Source organism: Nyctereutes procyonoides, unplaced genomic scaffold (genome assembly GCF_905146905.1).
Source record: "Nyctereutes procyonoides isolate TBG_1078 unplaced genomic scaffold, NYPRO_anot_genome, whole genome shotgun sequence".
Taxonomy (NCBI): Eukaryota; Metazoa; Chordata; class Mammalia; order Carnivora; family Canidae; genus Nyctereutes; species Nyctereutes procyonoides.
Genome location: NW_026575042.1, coordinates 43,366,157 through 43,387,894, shown reverse-complemented (window position 1 = coordinate 43,387,894; position 21,738 = coordinate 43,366,157). Strand labels below are relative to the sequence as shown.

The 21,738-nt window shown below is 37.4% G+C and overlaps 1 pseudogene; it reads left to right on the top strand.

Moving 5' to 3' along the window:
* Window positions 1-6,134: 6,134 nt before the first annotated feature.
* The window catches only part of LOC129506969 (eukaryotic translation initiation factor 3 subunit E-like), a 91,132-nt pseudogene continuing 75,528 nt past the window's right edge, over window positions 6,135-21,738 (top strand).

The following is a 21,738-nucleotide window of genomic DNA, read 5'->3' as shown; positions in this document are numbered from 1 at the left end:
TAAATTTCCCTCTGGGTCTCATTTTCTTGTAATTCCAAAACTTTCACTAAAACTCTTCTTTATCAAAGATGCCTAAAAGAACCTAAAATCTCTTCAGTGAGCAATAAATTGATATGCCAAGTATTTTTTGGTCTACTATTGTATTCCGAAAAATTAATCAAAAAACTCAAACTCAGAGAAAATTGTGTTACCTTGCTGTTTGAGGATCAGGCTCCCAACTTCTTTCTCATTAGCGCGTAGTTTGTTTTTTGAAGTTTCAAATCTCTAAGGCTTACATCTTAACTAAACGTGACTGACGGTGGTGTAAAACATAATATGTTTACTTCAAAAACCTGACACTGTTTTTTTTTTTTTTTTGAAGAATAAGCACAATTCCCCTCAGAGGGAAAAAAAAAGTCATTATTCAAAATTCTCTAATAGTTTTCTCCAAGAAAATGTAATATAATTCATATTTTTGAGAAACTAATTTTAAGATCAAGGGACTTTTTCTGCTGGTCTCTCAGTAAAATAATTCTCTGTAACTTAACATACATAAACTTACGTTTTGCTTTCTAGGTGTAGCTTAAAACCCAAGACAGAGCAAGAGCTTAATGTAAAATAAAAATCTAAATACACGTTGAATTCTAGTCTCACTGATTAACGGTTATAAGCTCTCGTTAGCTAATGACAGCATAACACAGGTCTCTTTTTTGCAGTTTTGCCAACTCTGGCCTCACAGGTACTTTTTAAAGGCTACCGTCCATTTTATAATGTTCTTTCAAGTGAAGGGCTGAAAAGCTTTCTCAGCTCATCCTAGCTACTCTGAGCACTGTAAAACCTTCCTTCCCAGGGGACAGACTTCTAAATTCCTCCCAATCTAGGTCAGGCTACACCTATTATTCTCTGTCTGCCTACTGGCATTTATTTTTCTGCACAGAAAAGGGTCAGACGTTCTCTGACTGCAGTGTGTTTGTTGTTCATTTTAATTGTTAAACTAAATCTGTCGAAACAGTGTAGAATAGATAATGGAATCCTCTCACCACAGAATGGAATCTCTCTGTAGCAGGGTTGTGGGTGCTCCACCCAGATCTCCTGGAAGGCTCACCTTTCCTGCACCCACCTGAGGCTTCTTCATCTGCAACTGTCCCTTGGGGGGTTGGTGGGGGGAATGGTCTGCAGTGGCAGGAGCATGCGCAGCTGTGCTCTTGGCAGGTAGATTCACTAGGGGTTAATAGCTTCAGGGAGCAGCTGTCGATGATAAGGTTTAGAAGTTGGTAGATAAATACCCCTGCTTTCTTATCGTTCTGCTGGAACAACTCAGAGATGTGTTCTATTCTGTCTCCCAGAGTTTCCCAGGGACTCCCTGCAGCAACGTGTTCATGAACCCACCCTGTCTTGCCCCCTTCCCTTCCCTGTCTTACCTCCTACAACCTCACAGGTGTTTTCTGGAATCGCCCTCCAGATAAGCCACTAAGACTCAAATCCTTGCCATAAGGATAGCATCTGAGGAACCCAGTGTAAGGCAGAGCCTGAATATATAGAAAAGAAAAGAAAAGAAAAGAAAAGAAAAGAAAAGAAAAGAAAAGGAAAAGAAAAGAAAAGAAAGGAGAAAGTTAAGGAATAAATTAGCCAATCACTTATTTTGGAAATATTCAGGTCAATAAAATGAATAACCTAATTCTTAGGCACGCACACATATTTTGGACAAAATTATGAAAATAGATGCTGCTTTTAAAAATAACACGTATGAAGAAAAATATGGTAATCTTTTGGCCTTTCTTTCTATATTTCAGGAATGGAACATAACGAAGAAAGTACACAGGCCTCAGAATCCAGCTGATCCCCACCTCCTTCACCAGCTGTGTGGCCTGGAGCCTGCTCTCCCGTAAAAGGGAGACAATGTGAAGAAAAGCAAGTGCGGAGTCAGCTAGGCAACACTGATAGGGTGAGTGATCATCATTTCCCTTTCCTTCAGCCTAATTTTTTATACCCGTGCCCTGGAATAGACTCCTTTTTGGAAGTTGATGGGTCTAAACCAAAAACTGGATAAATGGCTAAATTATCAGCCCTTCAGAGATGACATTGTACCCGAGATACTCTCAGAAAGATTAGGATTGCATCATAGTTTTTTAGAATCTTTTTCTTAATAGTTGGGAGTCATAGAAATCTATTGAATTTGTTGGAAATTAAACATATCCTTAAAGGCTCTTTTAGTTACCTTTTTGTAATGACTAGAAGAAAGCATTAAGAATTATTCTTTAAAGATTCCATGCACTTTCTTTAATCTCCCATGTACGGGACATTCATTATTCTTAACTTATTTTTAAAATGCAGACCTAAAACTTCATGTGAAAGAGTAGGTGATAAAAAACAGTCTGCTTTTCCAGCACCATTTGCTGAGAAGTAGAAGTGTTAGCTACTAGTATTTGGTTGTAATGAGAAATCTTATCTCTAGTCCAAAGTCTGGGTAAGGATCTAACAATACTAAAATCACATACTTTTAAAAATTAGTAATTAAGTCAGTGAACATTGATTGATTATATCATAATCAATAACCATATCAATAATCAATCATATCATAATCAGTAATCAATCAATCATAGCACACATTGATGTGTGCTAAATGCTATAAAGTACTACCTTTTTAAAAATTTTTTTGGACTATTGCTCTTTGTTGGTTACTCTACAGGTTAACCAGGCCAGAGTGGATATTGGGACAGAAAGTTCTGGTTGCTCCTGTTTTATAGGTAAGGCGAGTCAGACTCATAGACGGGGGTGACGTTTCCAAGATCTCAAACCTTAACAGTGGCAGAACTGGATATTGGGTCTTCAAGTTAGCACATTTTCTTCCCTTAGCAATGCTACTTTGCTAAGTTTTTAATTCAGCATGCCAGATTATACTTATTAAATAAAACCAAACAAACAACATGATCCCTTTCAAAACCTAAGAAATTTCTTTATGGACTGTTCTTACTGAAATGAAGCAAGAAATCAAGACGTAGGGAGCTGATTTTCAGTATTTGATGACAACAGCTAGCTTTTTCCATGGATGTTAAAAATCCCGGCTTTAGAAGGAAATGACAGGAGGTGGGAGGGCTGAGGGAGTTCAGTGATGTGCCCTCGCAGGCAGCTCTGGGTTTTGCACTCACAGCATCTGGAGGCCGATTAGCTTTTGCCCGGAATAAGATTTCTTATCTCACTGGTTTTGTCTGTGAAAACTCTGCAGGGTGAAAATTAACAAATTTTTTTAAATTACCGTAAGCGACTCAGATATTTTTAGATGTCTCATATGGTCACACAGGTCATCTCCAAAAATTGAATCCTAATATTGATTTTTTTTCCCTTACATTTATCCACCTGAGTTTCACTGTTGAATCTTTTGCACATTCATTCCCAATGTTTCACCCAAAGAGGAAGGGAATGAGGTAAATTGTACGTAACTGTTCACTGTAAAGGAGAACAGGAAAAGGATCCTTGCCAAGGGCATCCGATTAAGGCTGCGCCCTGTGCAAAGTGAGGGCACATTCTAGCCTTTCTTATCGAGAGATCTGTCTGGCACTCGTCAGGCTGTGTTACTTGATCACAGCGGGATAAAAATGCACACCCAGGGCAAATCTGTAAACACCAGCTTAATCTGCATGGGAAGAGTCACTGTCATCTCCTCTGACAGAAAAAGCCTCCAGGACACATTCCAGCAGTGACAGTCACCTCGGTGTCTTAAAAATCTTGTTAGATTTATCACAGAACTGTTAGAAATGTTAGAAAGCTGCATTGGGGGGAAGAGAATAAGTATTTTCTTTACAATTTTATTTCTCTGAAGGTAAATCTAACACTGCGACTAAAATAAAAATAACTTTATTACCCTAGAACTGTAGCGTCTTCAACATTATTAAATGACAGCATCATTCTTATGTATAGTATAGCGTTAAGCAGTCTGACTACTCTGAATCTTAGCACCATCCATCTGATAGAGTAGGTTGGAGAGGATCGTCCTAATGTTTAACTTAGTATTTTTTATTACTGTGTGTCAAGTGGAAAAAACACAAAATGATTCAGGATAATATTTATGGACAGATATGAACACACTTATAGAGACACCTGGAAAAAAAAAGATCAGATATTGGTAAAAATTAAATTGTGTTAAGTAATGAAATATAATTAACCCACAAAGTATAATATTCTCCAAGTCCTGGAAATGTTACATGTGAATCTTCATAGAACTAAATTTAATGAAAGACAGATAACCATTGACCCCACCCTCCACGTACTCCTCCACGTACCAGAGAAATCTTAAGAATCTTGATTTTTGAAGTCTTGCTTCTTTGTGAAATGAAAATTCTTACCATTAGAGGTGGTTGGCAGTGGAGTAGACAAGAACCCCTCTGAGAATTCGATGAGTGGATGAGCTTTTTTTTTTTTCAGGAAAAAAAAAATCACACACAGAATATTTGGTATACAGTTTCAGGGAATTCATCAACCCCCTAAAATCCTCCTATCCTGAGTTAAGAACCTCTAATGTATACATTGAAGTGAATGATTGGTTCTGAATGTGGTCAAAGCACTATGGAGGGATGGGCAATTCCCAAAGTCATTCTGAGCTGTCATCACAGCTGGAAAATGTGGACTTTAAATTTCCTCTTAATGCCCTGCCTGAGTTCACCTGAGAATTACTTAACTTTAGGCTCTACTTCCATTTAATTCAACATCCTGGCTAATTCTTGAGTAAACATATGTTTGACTATACATATATGGAGAAGAACATATTGAAAACATTAAGTGTTTAAAAAATGGTCTACATTAGTTACTTCCATATATGCTCATTTGAATAAGGTGAAGCATCAAGAAAACTAGTTACCAGGAGCCTTATTTATCCAAGATGAATACCTAAAGGTATTCCTTAGTATTAGTGTCAGCGTTTGTAAGAAAAAATTATCCCATTAAAATAGCCCTCATGAATAATTCAGAGAGTTCAATTTAATGGAGAAAGGGAGAGACAGAAACAGGTTATCAAATTTGTTGGAAACCTGCATTGCTGCACAGCATTTTTTTTATGAGCAGTCATAATGTAGGTTATTCTTTGTTCTGTATCTACATGAAGAAGTAGACTCAACATTTACATTTTTTTACCTTTAGTTTTCTGTTTTGTAACATTCATAAACACATTTTTTCAAATAATATTTTCTGAAAAATGTTTTCTGAACTCTGGATTCCCAATTCTATTTCCAGTCCCTCTCCCTCCTCCTCCTCCTCCTCCTCCTCTTCTTCTTCTTCTTCTTCTTCTTTCTTCTTCTTTCTTCTTCTTCTTTCTTCTTCTTCTTTCTTCTTCTTCCTCTTCTTCTGTTGATTGGAACTGTTTGCCAATGTTGAAAGAGTAACAGACTTGAAGGAAATAGACAAGGGATGGTAAGCTTTATGTATGGAAAAGACCATCACTAAGGTGGTTATAGTGGACACTGGTTGTTCACCTGCTGTGTTTTTGGCGAGAGTACAGTAAACAAACAAGCAAACAAACAAACACGAAAACATCAGAAGCCACTCAAAGGAATGGTTTAGTAGAAAGAACTGAGCTTATACGATACTTGGAAGAACTGAGGGGAAAAGGTTGGGAGAGGGAGACAGATTAAGGAGAAACAGGGATAGCTATGAGATTGAGAAGTTCACCAGGCATAGAGAGTCTCTTCTTTATGAAATTTCAGGAACCACTGCTCCTCCTGCAGAGAAGCTGGATACATGTAGAATGTTTCAGATTTGAAATTTAACAAAACTTAACAACAAAGTTTTTAACTATAAATCAACAAGTGCTCTTCCTACTGTATGGATAGCATATTATTTACTACAGCAAAAAAGGAAAGATATGTCATATTTCCTGCTTTTCTCTTTTTCTGTGCCTACTATATACCATGTTAATCAACTTCCAATATATTGCAAAGATAAAGCTGCAGATGTTAATAATTATGAACCAAATAGCCACTAAGTTGTATAGTGCTGATACTTTTCAATTATCTCTTCTTTTTCCTTATCATCCCCCTCAACATTACCAAGGCTCCAAGACTTCAGGGTGGGAAGAAATTGTGTAAACTGAAGTGGCAGAAAAATCTTTGTGAGAGAGATGGCACTCCCCTCTGCCCTTGCAGGGAGTTTCTCAGGGGCGAGATATGAAGACAGTGGAAATGGCAGTTCTTAAGAGGAGCAGGAATGAGAAGGGTTGCAAGTGCAAGCTGGGTTCCCTAGGAAGCAGAATCTGGGAAGGAGATTCACGTGCTGAAGGATTTCCAAAGGATGCTTATGCAATCAGCACCCAGGAAAGAGAAGGGAAAGAAGAAGAGTGGGCAGAAGTGGGCAGAGGCTGAGAGGTAACACAGTCTCAGTATGGAAGCCTCAGCCTATCTGGCGAGGAGCCCTGCGGACGGTACAGACTTTTAGAGCTGTTCCAATTTGGGGCTAGGAGGCCAGGCCTTTATAACCCTACTTCTATTATTGGGTGAGGGTTACCCTGGGAAGGGGACATGACTTGGGATAAATTTTCTCTGTTCAGCTGTGATAAACCCTGAAGGCGGCTGAGATCTAAGGGCTCTCTGCTAGCAACACTCACAGCACTAGGAGAATAAGTCCTAGATTCCCAAAAAGAATCACAGGAAAAATGGGATGGACAAGTATTAAAACCTTTTAGGTAGGAACAACAGTACATGAGAGAAGACTCAGAAGTAGGAAAGAATGACACAATGAAAAGAAAAACCTGTATGTAAGCAAGGTATTTGTATTACTTAGGGCAAGGATAGTTGAACCGAGTCATGAAAGGGCATTAAAAGCCAGGCTGAGGTTTCCCACGATTTCCCATGTGGTAATCACACAGGAGGCTCTTCGATCTGACTTTGAAAAGGGAAGAAAATGCATAGAGAGAATAAATATGCCAATGTGTGTTGCCAAAGAAGCAGAAGGAGAATCTTGAGTCAAATAGCATGTGGAAGAATTTGATAATCACCTCTTCAATATTGTGTGTTGTTTTTTTCTTTAGTAACTGACCCCTTTACCCAAGGAGGCTTTTCATGAAGAGAGAGGTGATCAGTGAGGTATGAACATAAGTCAGGTAGGGGTTTAGGGAAAGCTCTTTAAAGTGTGACTTTCAGAGGGGATCCCTGGGTGGCTCAGGGGTTTAGTGCCTGCCTTCAGCTCAGGGCGTGATCTTGGAGTCCCGGGATCAAGTCCCATACTGGGCTCCCTGCATGGACCCTGCTTCTCCTTCTGCCTGTGTCTCTGCTTCTCTTTCTATGTCTCGAATAAATAAATAAATAAAATCTTTTAAAAAAATAAAGTGTGACTTTTTTGGCCCTCCCCTCTCTTCCTGACTGAAGCTCAAAAATGATGGCCAGAGCTCCAGAACCCATCTTGACTCATAAGGAAAAGACCAGGAGAAATCTCAAAGAACGCAACTTGCATACTCTTGAGCCACCAAACTAATGCCGATTGTCCTTTTCTTCTAGATTTGCTATTACATGAAAAAAATCCTTATGTGTTTAAGTCACTGTAGTTGGTTCTCTGATACCTGCAACCAAATGCAGTTCCTCCAGATAACCAAAGGTTTGACAATAGGCAGGGTTTGCAATTAACTTAGGCCAGTGGGTGAGAGTCTAAAAAAAAAATTATCTATCTATCTATCTATCAATCATCTATCTATCTATCATCTATTTATCTATCTTTGTCCTCAAAGGGGCTACTATTGAGTTAGGAAGATAAGACTTTTACCTTGAAAGAATAATAAACATGGCATATAGGATAATGAAGCACCTATTTAATTTCATGCTACAAAAGATATATCATATAGGAGTTGGAAGGAGAGGGAAACTAGGGAACTTGGCCACCAGAAAAGACTTCACTTATGAAGAGAAGACATGAATTCAGCTTTGAGGAATAGATAGATTTGCACTACAAAAGAAGATGGCATGGGGATTTGAGTAAAACCATCACATTGAAGATGGCATGCCTTGGAATAGAATCAGAAATAGAGTAGGTTGGCTAATATAGTAACGGAGGATGGTGAGAGACTGGCAAGTCACACAAGGAAGGGAGGATTTAGTGTGAGAGAAGGTAGGGAGCCACTGAAAGTGAATGCAGTGCAAGTGACTTTGAAGAGCCTGAGTGTAGCCTGGAATGGATTTGAGAGAAGCCTGGACATAAAGAGATCACCCAAGAGATAACAACCCAGTAACACACAGACCAATTGCTAAGACGCTGAATCATACTGTACTAGTGAGAAGGAATGGGAATTCCCATGGATTCCCATGGATTCAAAAAACATTTCTATCTTTCAGCTAGTGGGTATTTTTACCTACATCCTTAAAAAAAAAAAAAAAAAAGCAAGACAGGAACCGGTTGTGATCAATACCACAGCACACAGTTGTATTACTGCTTTGGGCAAAAGTTTCTGTTATAGCTCTCCACTGGCCTTGGGGTAGAGGAAGCCTTCATTGAGAAAACCCTTCGAGAGGATGGTGTGTTTTTCTAGCTTTTTAAAAAATTCTTTAGGCCCATCAATAAGATTTTACGGGTTTATTGATATAAATTATAATTTTCTTGTTAATTATATTATCATTTTTTGTTCTTCTGATTTTTATCACATTATAGTTAAGAGTGGGGCTCCAGAATTGGACCACTTGGGGTTTTGAGTTCTGTCTTTCCTGAGTCCCAATTCTATGACAAAGCTTAAGCTCTGCATGCCTTAGTTTCCTTATATATAAAATGAGAATGATCGTTTCTTCATTGAAAGGCTAAATGTCTACGTTAATGCTTGTAAGGAATTTAGAATGCCTTGGAATTTTCAATAAATGTGAGTTTTATTGTTATTTTGAGGTTAGTTGCTTTCTGTCTGGTTCAATGGGTCAGTAATGTGTTATTTAATAAATAATGCTAATATGACATGCTACCTATTGGGGAGAAATAAATATTTGCCAGAAGAAAAGGAAAGTGAAAGAAATCCTCCCTCTAAGTATTTAATATGGCCATTTCCTCCAAAAGTTCAATTTTTTTTTTTTCCTGGTTTCTGGGCCTCAGGCCTTTAGAATCCAATCTGTATCTCAGCTTCTGTTCACCACCTACCAGCCTCATTGTGGCCAGCTTATAGCATTCATGTTACTCAGCTTTGAAACATGGAACCTTGGAGAGGTGATCTCTCCCAATGTTCCCCCGATCTGTTTTCAAGTTACTTATCTTTTCTCAATCTTGATTCCACCTTCTGTAAAATGGGGTTCCAAATATATGTTGAACTTATTCCACTAATAATCAAGAAATTCAGGGGAACAGGTATTTTTAAAAGTGCTTTGTAAAGACTAACTACTGTTCAAATGGCCTTTATCTTCATCACTAACACCATATTCTATTCTCCATTGTCTACCCTTCACATCCAGCAGAGTTAACTGAGAACTAAATCACTTTCTTTTTAGGAGTTTGTCTGGTAAAGCCAACCCTAGGTGGGGAAATGGGAAATGGGTGATGTATGTGCCAGAAAGCTTGCCTCTGAATTCCCTCTCTTATCTGCTCTTGATGCCGCTTCTTGGTAGCCTGCCTCTGTCCTTCCATGTGTTGCTTCTCCAGCATCAGTGGCTTTCTGTAAAAATCAGACCCCCAAGAAGATTTTTCCATTTGATTTTCAGAGAAATTAAATCCCTCCCTCAAGTAACTGGGGAAAGATTTCCAGAAATTCTGAAACGCATTGTGCCAGTATGCCATTTTGAGTGAGATCAAAGACTTCAGATCAGAACATATACTGCTGGCCTCACTGGGCCTCTGACAACGCCTCAGGTCTTCTCACTGGCTAGTAATCTGGAGGCCAGTTAGTTTCATGGAGTTGCCAATCCCTGTCATGCTTAGCCCTCTGGCTCTAAAGTAGACATTCTGCTGGCCTTTACCCAGAGCTGTGTTACTGTGTGCTCCTGGACCTAACAGCCTCCTTCTTCCGAGCTCTGTGAAATCCCAAATCCACTGTAAACAGCCCCTCTCCTTCCTGAGAAATGCCCTCCATTTCCAAACCTTCCATCAAATTAGTTTCACTCCATAGCACCCTTCTGCCCCGACTTCCTTTGTGAGTAGACAACTGAGGTTGGCTTACTTCTACCTATGGATGGACTTCTAGTGGCTTCAACTATGGAGAAAGTAGCTCATGGCAGGACTCACGTGCCACTTTTTTTGCTTGTATGAATGTAGCAGTGGTTTTGTCTTTGACTTTCCTCTTACAAAAACCAACATTCAAATACATCTCTAGGCAAGATGAAAAACAGGTAACGATGTAGGATATGGGAAAGGGACCTGCAATAGCAAAGTTTTAAGTTTCCAGACCAACTATCTACAAAAAAACCAGTACATCCTAAAGTACTCTCTTATATAAATACTCGAGAAAGTCTTGAATCGTGCATTGTCTCTTTTATAAACTTAAAACTGCCATGGGGAAGGACAGCTCTTCATTATTGTTATTCTTGTAAAGACGAAATAGTGACTCCACGTGGCAAATGACGTCCTTGAGGTTGCCTGGTAAGTGAGAAACAACTCCCTCTTAGACCGCTGTTGTCTCTTGCTTGCTCAGAACCTTTCTGTGTAGCTCCAGGATCTCCCAGTTAAAACGCTCATTTTAATAATCTGGATGTCATATGAATATGGGGCTTTTAAAAAATGCATGTAATTTTATCATATAATTAATTCATTATTTGTGCTTTAAGAACATGGCCTTGCACCAACACACTCTCTAATCTTACACTTAAATAAAATGACCCCGTAAGAATGGTTTTCTGCACAGCAGAGCCCTCAGAGCTGTCAAGCTCAGATGCTCGTTTCCCTCTTAATGGAGAGGGCTTGCATGGGTGAAATGGTTTTATCCGAACCTAAACCCTTGCCATCAATAAGCGACTGGCCTGAAGGCATAAAGTGACAGAGTAATACTTTCACAATTAATTTCCTTAACTGGCATTGCTGGTCTTTGGAGACTGGTCTCCTCTATGGGACATTGCTTCAGAAGGAAAAGTGCACATTTTACAGCACACGATTGTCGCTACGTCTCTTTAATCCCACGGGGCGAAGTAAATCCATGTAAGCTTTGCAGTTCTGTGGCTGATTCAACAGAGCCTCAGAGAAGTCTATTCTTCACCAGATCTAAAGAAAACTTCTGTGTGTATGTGTGTGTGTTAAATAGCAGCCAAATCACCTGTCAGGAGAAGATAAGACTAAGAAAACTCTCATTTTGGGGGGACCTAAATACAATATTCCATCTTAATCATCACAGAAGCCCTTTGAAGCCAGCTATTATACTTCTTATTTTTTAGATTAAAAAGTTGAGGCTCGAGAAATAAATCCCTTTAGTAAGGCCATAGAGGTAAAAAGTGCCAATTCTGTTAAACTCTGAATCTCAGGTTTTCCCCACTTTGCTGCATAGTTTCACGAAAACTACAGAAGCAGTTTCTCTGGAGCCATCCTGTACTCATTTTCTCTGAGTCCTATGAAACCAACCCAAATTCCTAATTTTAAACAGGTTTACAATTTAAAACATTATTGCAGGCCGGTCATTGCTTTTCATGTGCATTAAAAGGCTGATCTATCCTCCTGTCAATGACGAGTGTGCACTTTTCTTTTTTTCTTTCTTTTCTTTTTTTTTTTTTTTTTGCTTATCTCTTTTTTAGAAGGCACTCTATAAACAACATCATTCTGATTTAGAAAAGAAAGTCTACCTTGAATTTATACCTGGTACCAATTTATGTTGTAACATTACTGACAGTGTCACTTAATTCGCCTAGTTGCCTATGGTCTAAATGTAGGTAATTTACAAACCTTTAAAATTTTCAGCTTTGCTAAATGGTACAGAGAACTGCAATTACATTTAAAATGCACTGGCGCTCTATATGTCAGTAAAAAGCACCTACAAAGACATAATTACAATGTAATTGCCCACAAGTTCATGAAGTAAACATACATTATTAGAAGGCACTCATCTGTTCAATTTAAGTAACATTACAGCTAACATATTGCATAAATAGGGAGCCATTTTGTGACTAGTTACTGTAATAACAGGAGTTTAAATTAAAATGTGGTGCCTAAGTATATGTATTCTTAAGATCATTTCAGATATGTTAATCAATACCCAGCGGCTTGATTTTAACCTTTAAAAAATGCATTTTAAATATTATACTCACTTTATGGAAATATTTACAATCAATGTATAGTGTCAGATCTGGTTGAAAACTGGGGTTGCAGAAAAAGCTTTCAAAAAGTTTGAACCCTGAGGAGAAATCCACAGATTCATGTTTGCCATACATTTAGAAATACGATGCACATATAAGAGAATGGCCAATTAAGAGCTAACGCTGTACAGAACATACAAATCTGTAGCTTGGAATCATCAAAATAATCTTGTACTGCATTATTATACACATATCGGCCCTAGGTTTCATATCTTCACCCGTCACATCAAATACGCATTACGTACGCCAAAGAATCTGAGCTGCACATTTTGGAGGAAAAGGATAATGTGTACAGAGGTCTTAGAACTCAGCTTTGGCTCAAAACCTATGACTCCCCTAAAATGATGGACTGTTCTTTTGCTTGAAATACCGTGAGGAAGTAAATGGGAGAAGCGGGGGGGGGGGGGGGCAGAAGAAAAAGGGAACCACAAACCTGAAGCTGATATCAGCATAATATGTCAGCAGTGATTATATTTGTAGTGTAAGACCTTTTGTCCTGAAGCCTCTCAAAGCACTTGGCAAACTCTGTCTCAATAGCATTTTTGCCACACCTCTAGTCCTGGGTTCAAGAACAAGAAGAAAAGAGATAAGGAAAGACAATGCCTTATCTAGTTGCCCAGGACAGATTTTAACAGAACAAAAGAACACCTTTGGTAAGATGTTCCATGAATGATTTCTGAGTAAGTGGGGTCTGTAGTACTGTGAGAAAAATCTTCTTTTTTGCTAACTTCTTTTCCAACTCGTCTCTCATTTTCCCAAAAGACAGGGTCAATTCCTGCAAAATAGCATTAATTGTGAGAGGACCACTCCTGGTTTAGGCTAACAAGACAGAAATAAGCAGATTACTTCTATGTAGACACTTTTTTTTTTCTTTTTCAATGTTTCTACCGACTTGTTCTTACTGATATATTGAAGATTTAGGCACAATAGTTGAGTCTTCTAACCTTTGTATGAAATTTAATACAATTACTGCTTTACCAATTATAGTTTGGACCTATAGATTTGAGCCAATATCTTGTCAGCCTTCCACAGGACAGAAGTCCTTCTCATTTTCTTTCTTTCTTTTTTTTTTTTTTAAGATTCTATTTATTTATTCATAAGACACAGAGAGAGAAAGACAGGGGCAGAGACACAGGCAGAGGGAGACGCAGGTTCCATGCAGGGAGCCTCACGTGGGACTTGATCCTGGGTCTCCAGGATCAGGCCCTGGGCCGAAGATGACGCTAAACTGCTGAGCCACCAGGGCTGCCCTCCTTCTCATTTCAACAGTATTTGATGAAAGTAAATTTGAACTAGTAGAAGTGGAAAGGAAGTTTGAAAAGATAAATTCCTACAAACAATACAATAAAACAGTCTTTCTTGAATTTATCATTAAGAACTCGTTAAACTCATCTCTTGGTCCAAAGTAGCGATGGAAACATTAAGAACTTTCTCTTTATTAGAAGGGATGTGGACAAATGCCAGCATTAAAAGTACTGCTTTCAACATGTATTTTTCTGGTTTCTCAGTATTCTTTGGTTTAATAGAAAATTTGGACATCGAGTAACTTCTCTAGTCCTCCATTTCCTGTTATGTGTCCCAGCACACTCTCAGCTCTCTGCCTTCTCCTGGAAGCCTTTTTAAAGATTCATTTCCAGTTTCTGCATCCCACCTTACATGTGAGAACAGTGAGTAGGCCATGACACCCATTCTAGATCAAGTCCTCCATGATTTTTCTGACTTCTGACCAGCCACCTGGATCCTGCCCAGCCACAGTCACGATCAGGACGTACCAGATGACTGGAATATGGCTTCTGTCTTGGTCCAGGCTACTTGGGTCATTCAAATCATAACTAAATTAGTAAGTACAACTCTATTATAATCCCATTAGGCAGAGTTCATCTCTTGCTTGTGCATTCTACTTGAGACATTTCTATTCTACCTTTTCACCAAAGAAGCTTGCCACCATTTTGTTTAATACTGAAGGATGGTTCTCACAGGCAGTAGGCACTGGGGAAAGAGAAGGAGGGAGATAGATTTTTCAATCTTGTAAAGCAATGAGTACTTCCCCTTTTTTGGCACTATAAGCATTACAGTGAAAGCTCATAGTAGCTGCCTTTATGGAATGATTTCCAGGCTTCTAGAAGAAGAACTCTTGTCTCTCTGAACATCTTGCATGTATGCATGTATATAAAATGTTTATTCTCACTTAATAAGGCCTGAAGTTCCACAGCCAGACCTTACTTTGAATGTCTTATGGAGTGATTGCTTTTAAGGTACAAATGATTATAAGATGTATAAGACTTTAAGCCTAATTAGTATGATGGGTTCAAAATTGATGTTTTAACTTAAAAACCATTATGACGTATTAAATTCTAAGGTGGGGGATGCCTGGGTGGCTCAGTGGTTGAGTGTCTGCCTTTGGCTCAGGGCATGATCCTGGAGTCCTGGGATTAAGTCCCGTGTCGGGCTCCCTGCAGGGAGCCTGCTTCTCCTCTCTCAGCCTGTGTCTCTGCCTTTCTCTCTGTTTCTCATGAATAAATAAATAAAATATTAAAAAATAAATAAATAAATTCTAAGGTGGGCCTGAGAAAAAATGTCTATATGAAGATTTACAAGGCATCACTTGCTTTGTGAATGCAAGAAATGCATGAGAATTCTTTAAATGGATTACTAAGAGGAGGCCTGGGTGGCTCAGTGGTTAAGCATCTGCCTTCAGCTCAGGGCATGATCCTGAGGTCCCGGGATCGAGTTTCACATCGAGTCCCACATCGGGCTCTCTGCATGGAGCCTGCTTCTCCCTCTGCCTATGTCTCTGCCTCTCTCTCTCTCTCTCCCTCTCTCTCTGTGTGTGTGTGTGTGTGTCTCTCATGAATAAATAAAATCTTAAAAAAAAAAAAAAAGGGTTACTAAGGAGAAAAACATACAGTATTATCTGAGTTCTGTCCCAAAGAAGAATCTAAGAATTGCAGCAGGAAGCTAAAGGCAAATTTGGATCCTAGGACCTGCAGAATAAGTTGCAATGAACCACTCAGTATAGAGTAGAGCCAGAGGAGTTTCACAGAGTATCCTATTGACAGGAGTCTCCAAGAATCCTTAAATTCCCACTGAGGACTGACTTTTACCATCTGTCAGGCCCAGAAAGTAGAAAGTCACTCAGCCTAATAAGGAAAGCCCTGTCTCTCACCTTTCCTCCTTCTCTTTTTGACCCTGAAATGGCTTCACACAGCAGCTACCAAGTGAAGTAGAAGGTAAGTAGGAAAAAAGGGAGGAAATTGAACTGTAATCCTTTTATGATGTTGCAAGCAACCACTCACTAGCTTGTGGAAAGGGAAAGAAAGATTTAACTTGGGAAGAAAATTGAAGTCCTGATTATCTTCTACTGGACATTTTCTAATTACTGAACCAAGACTATATCTCAAAGAGAGGCTAAAATTCATGGAATCTGGGATGACTGGGTAGCTCAGTGGTTGAGCATCTGCCTTCAGCCTAGGGCCTGCAAGGAGCCTGCTTCTCCCTTTGCCTGTGTCTCTGCCTCTCTCTCTCTCTCATTCTCTGTCTCTCATGAATAAATAAATAAAATCTTTTTAAAAAAAGTCATGGAATCTGCCCAAGTTTCTATCCAGGAGAGAAACATTTGTGTCAATAAAAAATTTGTATTTATTTTTATTTTTTTCAATGAAAAAAATTTTAAACTGATGGTGAGATAGGAAGATAAAGTTGTACTTTGATTATATCACAAATTGTATTTGTTCAACGTATGCATTATAAAAACTATCCCAGGTTTTCCCCAAACACCCCCAAATAGGGTAGTTGTAAGGTCAGTAGGGGGTGAGCAGTGGGAGTGGGGGAAAACTGGAGAAAAAGTAAGAAAAGAGAGGAAATAGCAAAGGGTAAATGATGATGGGCAGGAGAAGGCGCAGGAAGAGTGACACCAGCCAGGGGAGATGAGAGCGTTGGAAGAGCAACCTTCCCAGTGAGTTTATTAAGGAAATGAATGAGTCAAAGTGTGAATGGAAAAATAAGTGAGGTAAGCAACTTGGAATCCTTCAGGGGGTTAACTTTGAACTTTCTAGGTAGCATATAAATGTCACAACACTCGAGTAAAAATTGCCTCTCACTGGAAAGACTTATAAAATTGAAAAACAAACTATTCCTTGATTTAAACACACTGTGATGTTATATTTGATTCTGTAGTAAATTCCCAATTGGCTAATTCTTATACTTGCTGTGAAATTCATAGGAGATGAGCAATACAGAACTTTACCTATGGAGAAAGGTCAGAATCTGCCTCAGGGCATTATTTCATAGACATCATGTTTGTACATATTTATCTTCTTAGAAGGCCAACCATGTTCTCATTAGGAACACCAAACATATAAGAAGCTTTGGCAGACTGTGTACATAAGTAAACGAAAAGGGATCTTTATCTGTCAAACTGACAGAAGTGTTTATTTGCCCTTAAAAAAATGCAGTACCATTTAGATTTGAATATCTTTGCTCAAACCCATTGCAGAGCCATGTAACACCTCCCCAAAAGATTCAAGATTGATTAAAACTCCTTGAGAGTACAGACTGTTGTTTCCCTTTGCTTTTCTTGTACCTTGTAAAATATGTAAAAGACATGTATGTAGAAAACCATGCATATTTTATTTTATTATTTACTTATTTTTTTAAGATGGCATTCACCTGTTATTATTTTTTCTTTTTTATTTTTTAAGTAGGCTCCACATCCAACATGGGGCTTGGGCTCATGAGCTGAGATCAAGTCACCCACTCTACCGACTGAGCCAGTCAGGCACCCCATCTTTGCATATTTTAAAAGCACCAATTTATATATTTTACATGTATACACCCATAAATCCAGCACCAGAATCACAATAGTGAATTTATCCATCATCCCCCAGATTTCCCCTTGTCACCACCTGCCCTTCCATGCTTCCACCACACACACACACAGGCAAATGCTGAACAGCTTCCTGTCACTGTCAATTACTCTGCATTTTCTAGAATTTCATTTAAATGGAATCATACAGTGTGCGTTCTTTTTGATTGTCTCTAGATCCAACCATGTTGTGTGTACCAGTATTCATTCTTTTCTATTCATTCATTCTATTCTCTTCTCTAGTGAGTATTATTTCATCGCATGGACAAACCACAATTTGTTTACTCGTTTACCCGTTGATGGACTTTTGGGTTGTTTCCAGTTTGGGGTTACTCCAGATAAAACTGATATACATATTCATATATGAGATTTTGCTTCATGAATGTGTTTTCATTTTCCTTGAGTAAATAGCTAGGAATGGAATGGCTGAGTCATATGTTTAACTTCTGAGAAACTGCCAAGATGTTTTCCAAAGTGGTCGTGCTATTTTATACTCATATCAACAGTCAGTGAGAGTTCCAGTTACTCTACATTCACACCACACTTGATGTGATTACTTTTAAAAAATTTTAGCCATCCTAGTATGTGTATCATGTTACTTCATTATGGTTGTAATACGACTTTCTCTAATCAATAGTGACGCTGAGCACGTACTCATGTGGTTATTTACTACCTGTGTATCTTGCTTGGTGTAGTGCCTGTTAAAATATTTTGACCATTTTTATAACGGGGTTGTTTTCTTCTAATTGGGTTTTGAGATTTCTTTGTATATCTAGATACAAGTCAATTATCAAACATATGATTTACAAACATTTTCTCTCAGTGTATGGTTTGTCTTGTTTTATCCTTCTAGTAGTGTATTTTGAAGAACAGATGTTCTTAGTTTTGATAAATCCAATTTTTTATTTTTATTTATTTATTTTTAAATCCAATTTTTTAATATTTTCTTTTGGAATGATGATTTTGGGGTTTTAGATAAGATTTTTTTTAATACTGTGTTTTTATCTTTCTTCTTTCTGCAAAAATTCTGAATTTTTATAATTTTAGGTTACACGTTAAGGTCTGTTATTCATTTTGAGTTGAATATAATATTTCATATGGTATGAAATATGATTTCAAGTTCTTTTTTTTTGGAAGTCCACTTTTTGTTGCTTAATTATTTAAAAAGACTATCCTGTCTTTCCTGCATTGCTTTTGCATCAGCATCAAGAATCAATTGGCTACCAAAAAAAATTTATTGGCTACATGTGTATGGATGTACAAATGGATGCTCTCCCTTTTGTTTCATAAATTAATGTATCTATCTTGATGTTAATATAGAAACTTGATTTTTGTAGCTTTGAAAGTAATCTTGAAATCAGGTAGAGTTTGTATTCCAACTTTGCTCTGCTTTTTCAAAGTCATCTTATCTATCTATTCCAAGGTCTCTTCTTTTCCATTTGAATTTTAGAGACAGTTTGTCAAGTTTAATAGAATAGACACAACAAATTTTTTATTGAGATTGCATTAAATTTAAAAATTGATTTGTGAAGAATTGACATTATATTAACTATCAAGTATTCTGATCCATGAGCACAGTATGTCTTTCTATGTACGTAGGTCTTCTTTAATTACTCTCAGCAGTATTTTATAATTTTCAGTGAACCTAAGTCTTGTGTGTCTATGTTAGATTCATTCCTATTTTATGTATTTTGTTTCTGTTATAAATTGAATTATTCTCTCAATTTTATTTTTGATTTTTTTGTTTTTAGCATGTAGAAATAGAATGTAACCTATATTGATTTTATACTTTACACCTTTCTAAACTCATTCATTGCTTCTAGTAGCTTCTATTATAGATTCCATCAGATTTTTTAGATATACAGTCATGTAATGTAGGAGTAAAGACTTCTGTTTCTTCCTTTCATTTTGGATGTCTTTTCTTTTCTTTTCTTTTCTTTTCTTTTCTTTTCTTTTCTTTTCTTTTCTTTTCTTTTCTTAACTTACTACATTGGGTCCAACACCCAATACAATTGTCGAATAGAATGGGTAAACTTGGAAATCCACGTGTTGCTCTTGATCTTAGGGAAAAAGCATTAGTGTTTTACCAGTAAGCATGATGCTGACTCTAGGTTTTGTAGCTGTCTTTAATCAAGTTGAGGAATTTTCCTTCCAGTTTTAGTTTAGTGAAGGTCATTATTTTTTAATCAAGTATTGATGTTGGATTATCTCAAATACTTCTCTGCTAATATTGAGATGATGTATGGTTTTTCTTACTTGTCTGTTAATATGGTGAGCTATGTTGCTTGACTTTTGAACACTAGACCTTATTCCATAGGCAAACCCTATTTGCTAATGATATAGTAAACTTCTTTATACATTGTTGGATGCCATTTGCTAAAATTGTGTTAAGATTTTTTTTTAGGAATCTATATTCATAGAAGATATTTGTATGTAGTTTTCTTATAATGTCTTTTCCTAGTTGTAGTATGAGAGTAATGTTGGCTTCAGAAAACGGGTTGGGAAATATTCCCTGATCTTCAATTTTCTAGAAGAGTTTATGTAAAATTGATGTTATTTCTTCTATTCCTTCTATTAAATGCTTGGTAGGATTTTCCAAGGAAGCCATCTGGGCCTGGAGTTATCTTGGTGGAAAGGTTGTTAACTCTAAATTCAATTTCTTTAGTTTATTTAATAGAGATAAGGCTATCAGGTTATGCAATTTCTGAGTGATCTTAGATAGCTTAACTCTTTCAAGGAATGTATTAATTTAATCTGAATTGTCTTTTTTTTTTTTTTTGGCCAGAAGTTTTTCATGATATCCTCTTGTCATTTTAATACTTTTTAGAATCTTCAATGATGGTATCCTTTCTCATTCCTGAAACTATTTATTTGTGTTCTGTTATTTTTTTCTGATCAGGTTACTAGAAGTTTATAAATTAATTGATCTCAGGGAAGCAGCTTTTGGTTGCATTTATTTTCTCTACTGATTTTCTGTTATCTATTTCACTGCTATCCTCTTTGAACTGTATTATTGTCTTTCCTGTGCTTTCTTTGGGTTTCGTTTGTTCTTCTTTTTCTATTTTGTAAGGTAGAAACTGATGTTATTGATTTAAGATCTTTCTTATTTTCTAGCGTAGGTGCTTAGTACTATAGCAAAAAAACTATAAACCTAGCATCGTTGCACACTGAAATTCTCTTTCAAAACCAAAATGATTTTAGTGGTTCTTTAAAGTTAAGCAGAGTTACCAAAGATGTAGAAGTTCCACTGTTTTTATATAAGGAACATATTGAATAAAAACGTAAGTTGAAATTCGAAAGGTGGAGATAAATCAAATAAAGAAGGATCTTGAATGTCATTTTAAAGAATCCAATCCTTACTTATAGACAAATAAGAGAACTCTTGAAATCTAAGTAAAGGTGTGCTATGACAAAGTTTCACATTACATTAATCTCTCTGGAAGAAGTATCAGTTGGGTAAGCAAGAATCCGAAAATTATAGTCCATGGGCAATTCCAGCCCACTACTTGCTTTTTGTGAATAAAGTGATATTGGAACACAGCCATGCTTATTTGTTTACATGTTGTGCTACAATGATAGAGTTGAGTAGTTACAACAGAGACCATATGTCCTGCAAAGCTGAAAGTATTCACAATTGAAGACTTCACAGAAAAAGTTTGCCGACCCATGGATTAGAGTGAGTCAAGAATGATTTCAGAAACTAATTAGAAAGGTTCTAGCAATAATTTTAATGAGGCACTATAAGAGCCTGACATTTAACAGAGTTTCTCAAATGTTTAGCATCATTGGACCACAATTTTCACCATTTCCTTCAGCACTAAATCAAAACCAGGAGGCATTTTGTTAACCACCAACTGGTCTCTGCGAATAAAGCAGTATGTGGGCAAAGCAGTGTGTGGATTGGCAGTGCTGCTTTATTCATTCAGCAGCGCCTTTCTCGATGCTCATATTGCTCGTGCTCCCTCAGAAATGAGCCTGAAGCACCTTCTCCAATCTATGTCACGGCTCATAAAGTAAGTATTCTTCTTCTGTAGTTTAGGTGTTCAGAAAATAATATAAGTTATTGAGTATATATCTTCCCTGTACATATATATTAAGAATGAGTTCCTACGCTGGAGGTCTCATCCAACTGTAAGTCAAAATCTTTTCACACCTACTCAGTGTAGTAATTCTCTTCCTGATTGTGTGCTATTGACGTAAAAACCAAATGGTATCACTGGATAAGGAATTTTGCCAACAGCTTGCCTTGCTTTCTTCTGAGCATAATACTTGTCACTTTGCAGATGGTTTTTATGTGCTTCTTGGCAATGTGTGACTTGCAAATGGTTTTATTATGAACAAAAGAGTAAATTTTGACCATTTTTCTATTTTAGCAGAAAAACTCAATATCATGTTATAAAGTGTGATTTGGGGATTATTCTGGAGAAATCTGATTTTCTTACCAGTGAAGTAATTTTGCTTTTAAAACTAGCGTAAGGGGCACCTGGGTGGCTCTGCAGTTGAGCATCTGCCTTTGGTTCAGGTTGTGATCCTGGGGTCCTGGGATCAAGTCCCACATCAGGCTCCTCACAGGGAGCCTGCTTCTCCCTCTGCCTATGTTCCTTCTTCTCTCTGTGTGTCTCTCATGAATAAATAAATAAAATCTTAAAAAAATAAAATAAAACTAGATTAAAAGTC